Here is a 6270-nt window from a genome sequence, read left to right on the forward strand (position 1 = left end):
TGAGCCATTGGCTGGATTGGGGATCGTTGCTATCTCCAGGCCTTTCCGATTGAAATGCATCTCCGTTATCCTCAATGCTTCTTTGTAGTTCTCATCTTATGCCTCCCTTGCATGCATCTAGTCTAGACTTTCGGGAGTTGACAAGCCCTCAATCTTATTCTTGTAGAAGGTGTCAAAATCCTCCTGCATAATCCATGCATATAGTGGATAATTTTTTCGTACTCAAACCAAATGTATGTGTATTATCCTTGCACTAAGTGCGTATAATGTACCTTCTAGAGTAACTGACATAAGATAGAAGTTTTAGCCACTATGTCCTGTTCGAGGTACAAAGACGTTGACCTAAAAAGGACTGCCAGATGGAGTGCTAGTGAAGCTTGGACCATTTTTTTAAAAAATGACATGGGTCATGCAGCCCAATTGAACCGTGATGAATCAAATTTGAGTCAAGCCGAGGCTAAAATGCTTCCAAGTTGTATAGGATGTTCCCAATTTATGTGTCAGTTAAGCATCTTGACCAGCCTACATAAGTAAAAATCTGCTCATTTGTAAGGGAGTCCTGTGTGAGAGTGAAAGAAGAACTAGGAGCGCACTTGCTGTCCGACACTTGCTATTGTTGCCTCCATGCTCCAAAATCAAATCTGATTTGACAAGATATTCTGTGAACTGTGCTCTTCATTTGCATTACTAATTTATTATTGTTTGATTGGCATTTTAATTAGTTGTGTGATTAGGAATCTTAAGAATATTTAGTAGATCTAGCACGATAGAGTTGTCCAAATTCGACCAAACTTGATAGGATTAGTCTAGAGGCTTATAGCTCTATGAGTAGAACCCCCTCTTGCATGATTTTAATTAATGGAGATCTACTTTTTGAGTCCATACCTTGCGATTGAGTTTACCATCTGGATGTGATTAGAGCTGTTTTGATTGCATGGGTAGTGTCTTGAGGCTTGATCTTAGCTAGATTGGTATGTTGGGTAGCTTTGGTTCACTCCGGTCACATTAGATTAGCTTGTATGTGTAGGATTTGCACACACATGGCCTCAGCATTGGTAGATTAGCTACGTTCTCATCATTCCCCTTGGGTGCTCTCTTGACTCTTGCACCACTGCTTCCATGCACTAGTCACATTGGCTATGTCCTCAATAGACATTTTGGTTTACTCGAGTTCTCGCTAGACTGCAAATGTCCTTTGTGGAGACCTGTGAACATTTGGCACCGTTGCCAAGGATGAGTGCCTAGACTAGCATGAGGATTTTTGTAATATTTCCACACAATAAAAGTTAGTTGGTTAGTTCGAAAGTTAGTTAGTCAAATAATAAGTTAGTAAGATTACTAACTAAAGACTAACTAAGGTAAAAACTAACTAACATTAATAACTAATAATTTTTATTTAATTAAAATATTTTATTTTGAAAAATCGAAAGTCGTAAATCTGATATTTTTCTCGGATTGACAAGGACCGTAGCCACTCTTCACGTAAGTTACAACGTGAACGAGACTTATGAGCTATATTAATCACTAGTATTAATGTGTATAGTTTGGATGGTCCAAAAATATTAGATTTTGGACAAAACTAGTATATTTTAGATATTTTAGATATTATCTTAAAAAAGATATGGAGATTTCTAGAACTGGATGTCATTTAAAAGAAAAGACAAGTGATGTTTTAGTTAGCTTTGGAGATTTTATAAAAAGAAAAATAAAGAAAAGTGACTGGCAAAATCACACGATCGCAGTCTACAGGCAGTAGACAGTACTTCAAATAGAGAAAATAAGGAGTAAACTAAGAGCTTTCTAATCAAGTGTCTTAGAGTTTTACCCCTCTTTCGGAGCTAATGGAACCATCAAATTTATGATCTGAGCATCAGATCACTGATCTTTTCAAGATCCCACTCCATAAAGAGCTCCACTTCTCAGCCACAAGCCCTATTCTCTAATTTACTATAAATACGAGGTATGGGGAGGCACAAGGGAGCATAAGGAGACCCCGAAGAGGCTACGAGAGAGAGGTAGAGAGAAGGATACCCCTCCAAGAGATTGAGGGAGTGCTTGAAAGAGAGAGAGAGAGAGAGAGAGAGAGAGAGAGAGAGAGAGAAAAAGAGGAGTCACCCTGAGAGGTTGCAAGGGAGAGAAGTAGCTCAATTCCCTCTATCTCGATCCTCGACTTAACCATCTTCTCTTACGCTCTCCCATCTTGAATCTATTCCGCATTCTTTATCTCTTGAGTCTACTTGCGGACGATGGCCCCCAAGCGAAGAATGTCACGTGCGGATGGCAATCCCATAACCAATGACGAAGCTTTAGATGTCAAAGACATCACCGTTAATCTAGTTGCAGTACTGGTTGTAAGTAATGTATTTCCAAATTGATAGATGCTTGTTTTGATTCTCTTATGAAATACGTTAGGCCCCATACTATGATGCACAAGTATAGGTCATCGGAAAGGATAAATTTCATCTCACCTACTTGGAAGATGGAGTTTGTGAAGTGCATATATCAAGGGAAGTGAATTGCACCTAGTTACATATGGCTTATTTGCTGGTAGAGCAATTACAAGGAAGAATTAGTCAAGGGTTATGAATGGCATAGTCATCAAAAAATGACATTAAAAGATTGTGCATAAAAGTGCTACATTAAAGCATAGTCAAGGGTTACAAATAACATAATTACTAAAAGAATATGACATTAAGAATCATGAATGGAAAGTACTAGTTTAAAGCCTAGATACTTCAAAAGTACTTAGCCTAAGAGCCCAAATATTAAGAAGAACTAGATTCTAGCTCAATGCAAGGCCTGTTGGAGTTTAGTTACTTGAGATCATCTTGCACTTATCTTATCAAGTATTTATATGTTATGCCTATAGCATGTTTGATATATGAGGATAATTTCCTATTTGCCTCATGGTTTGACTATGAGCTAGTACAAGAAATTAATCATAAGAATTAAAACTAAGATATATTGAGATTCGTTGGATAACTACGACTTTCACCAATCCAATTTAGGGTTGGGTTATCGATCAATGTAAGTGACCTAGTATAAAACTTACATCATGAATAGAGTTTGAATCCGTAACATATGCCCTAGCAACCGATTGAAGGAAGTGTTAAGAAACATTTTGCATAGTATTGCTCTTAGATTCCAAGGGAGAGAGCAAATATACGATGAAAATGTTATATCGTCTATTCTTGCATTGTTTGAAAAGAATACGATTGGTTTTTTTGTTGGTTGATCGAACAACATTCTAAATGCTTTTATATTCAACTGGTTGTTAGTTGTTATTTAGATGATTATTTCAAGTGCTTGTGATTTATGGTAAACGCATGGCAAGGGTCTGTGATGACAAGTTACCATGGGAATAAAGGAATGTTTTCTTGAAAAATGATATTAGGGCTGAATGCCTTGTTAATTGTGCTTGATTCTTAAAGGATTTAATTAAGGAAGGATATTTTGCACTGGTGGATCACCTCCATGATCGCAACACTGATTAACCCAAAGAGGGCACTGCTCTATTCATGGGCCGAAGGTCGAGTAGTGAAAATGCCAACTATGGGAATGATGTTTTGCTCCTAGATAGCTTGCGGGTCAGTTGGAGCTCTGGACACCTCTTGCTAGGTCTAGAATGGAGTTGAAGACCTCCGTGGCTCCCAACGTCTGGGTATGTTGGGAGATCCTATTCTAGATAAAGGATTGAGTTTGTGGTGCCATGAGATTTGGACGTTACTTCTGCAGGGCAGAAGAGATACTTTTGTTGGACACAAGGGATACATAATTTCTCTTGTATGGGTTGTAGACAAAGATTAACTTGAAGATAAGTTAAGGAACTTATTTGAACTTGTTTGTCAAATAGATTACTTGCTCTGTTTTCGTGTCTGTGCTATAAGTTATGCGAACGAACCATATTTCTTAAAAGGCTTAATTAATGAAGTTGAATTTAAGTGTCATACATAAATGTGGTAGGACCTAATTAGAAAACTAAAGCTATTGAGGAAAGCGGGTGGGTGGAACCCTCGACGGGTCCGTCCTACGGCAGGGTGGTTCTAGAGAACTGGGAGGCTTCTCACAAGGTTTTACCGAGGATCGATGACCTTTAGGAATTGTTAGATAAGAACTCAGATTCATGCCATTTTAGGGGACCGGAATGGGAGTATGCCCTATGGGCAGAGAGGTTGAGCAGTGCATCCCTCTCGTTTCCCATTCTCTTTGAACCAAGTGTGGTATGGGTCTACTTCAACTTGGGTATCTTTGCGTAAAGTAGGATGTTCAAGATCCAACGCTAGAATGCTGTTAGGAGACCTTGGCCACTAGGAGCCCAAATTTCAGGTCGATCCTAGGGGGTTCGGCTGTGAACGTTCCGTTGCAAGGCGGATTCGAGAAACCCTAGGCGACAAAACCCGGAACATTCCATGGGAGTGCCGTGCAATGACACTTAGATTCATTTCTCGATAGACTGTTAAAAGCATGCCTAGAGAACCGATGGGCAGGCACCATTAATTTCACTTTAGTTCGGTCCAAGACCTCCCTAGGCGGCTCGTACCTAGAGTTTTTAGCATTTTGGATAGCCGATAGGCGTCCAAAACCTGCTGTGCATTTGTTGAGTAGGTAGAACATGGATGATGTGCTTCTCCTACTTATGATGATGAGCGGAGTCTGGATTGTATGCATGTTTACCTCTTTTTGTGTGTATACTTATATGTTTAAATTGTTTTTTGTTTTTTGTTTGCATTTTTTGTTTACATTACGTTTACAATTAGATTAGCAATAGGATTAGTGTTGCACATCTTGGCAATTGTTTAGTTGAAGGCATTAGTTTGATTTGACATCCATAGTTGGGCCAACACACATACCCATCCTACCTTGTACACATTTGCATCTCATTCTTACTTTTGCACACCCGTTGCCACTCCCAACTGTCAATCCTTTGGTGTCGGCCCCACCGCCGCACACTTTCCCATCCGCAACCTCCTTCAAGGCTGTCCCTCCTTTCTTTATCTCTCTTGCGCGCTCCTGTCTATCAATCGCATGCTAGCACTCCTAACCACCACCCTCTCAAGTCCACGGGTCACCACCTTTACGTTTGCATCCGTGCACCCTCACATTTGCGTGCCTCCCATTTGTATTAACACAATATTAGTGAGTTTGAAAATTTCCAATTTTCATTTTTAGAATACTAAAAAGGTGGCACCTAGATAACATGCTCATAAGTTTCTCAAAACTATATGATGTGACTTATCATTGAAAATGATTTGAAAAATGAAATCTATTGAGCTATAGAGCGCTCGATTTGGAGTTATAGTGTTCAAGTTATGACAAACCCAAAGATTTGAACACGTGTCCCAAACTTATAAAAAATTCCCATATTCTCCAATATGGTATTTTTTGGCCGCATTAGACTTTAGATTGCGCTCCTCAACTAGTTGTGTGCTTTTCCTACTAGTGATTGGGTGCTCTTCCTTAACGGATCACGTCCTTTCTCCCATATTTGTGCCAATCACCACACCCCTGTCATTGTTCCAAGCCTCAATCGGCCGTGAACCCCCTCCCGCCTGCTCGCTCGACTTTTGATCGCGGTCATTAAGAAAAAAGGCCGTCGACTGCCACCTATATTTTGATTGCCACCCATCTAACCGTTCATCCAATTGATCGTGTGATCTCTCCCGGTCACACGTTTCGCGATCACGGCAAAAAAAAAAACACTGATCGTCGGTTTCCCATCTGACCGTTCGTCCAACTAATCGCGTGATCAAGATCTCCCGGTCACCTGTTTCTCGATCATGGCCACAAAAAAAACGCTAACCGTCGGTTGCCACCTATACTCTGACTGTTCGTCCTATCGTGACCTCCCGATCGTGCCAGCCTTCCAATAGAAAAAAAACGACTACCAATTGCCATGTATACTTTGGCTGTCGCCCATCCGATCGTTCGTCCGGTAGTGCCCTCCCTGTCGTCGCGCCACCCTTTCGGTCACAAAAAATAAAGAATAAAAAATCTCAACAGCCGATCGCCGCCCTTTCTCGGTCGCACCATCATCTGGCTGTCTTGCCCATCCCTTCGGGCCGCTACTCATTCTCCATAGCAACCACCTTCCATTCGTACCGGTCACCTTCTTTCGTTCGTACTGGTCGCTTGCCACTCCCGGGATGCACCCTGTCCCTCATGTCTGACCACCTATTCTCGTTTCATTCACCCTCTCCCTTCTAATTATCCATCATCTCTCTCTTTCCCTTTCTAGCCATGAGCCATCAACCGGCCGCTATCTAACACCCT

Source organism: Lygodium microphyllum, unplaced genomic scaffold (genome assembly GCF_053477565.2).
Source record: "Lygodium microphyllum isolate KBCC unplaced genomic scaffold, Lygodium_microphyllum_v1.1.10 scaffold_34, whole genome shotgun sequence".
Classification (NCBI taxonomy): Eukaryota; Viridiplantae; Streptophyta; class Polypodiopsida; order Schizaeales; family Lygodiaceae; genus Lygodium; species Lygodium microphyllum.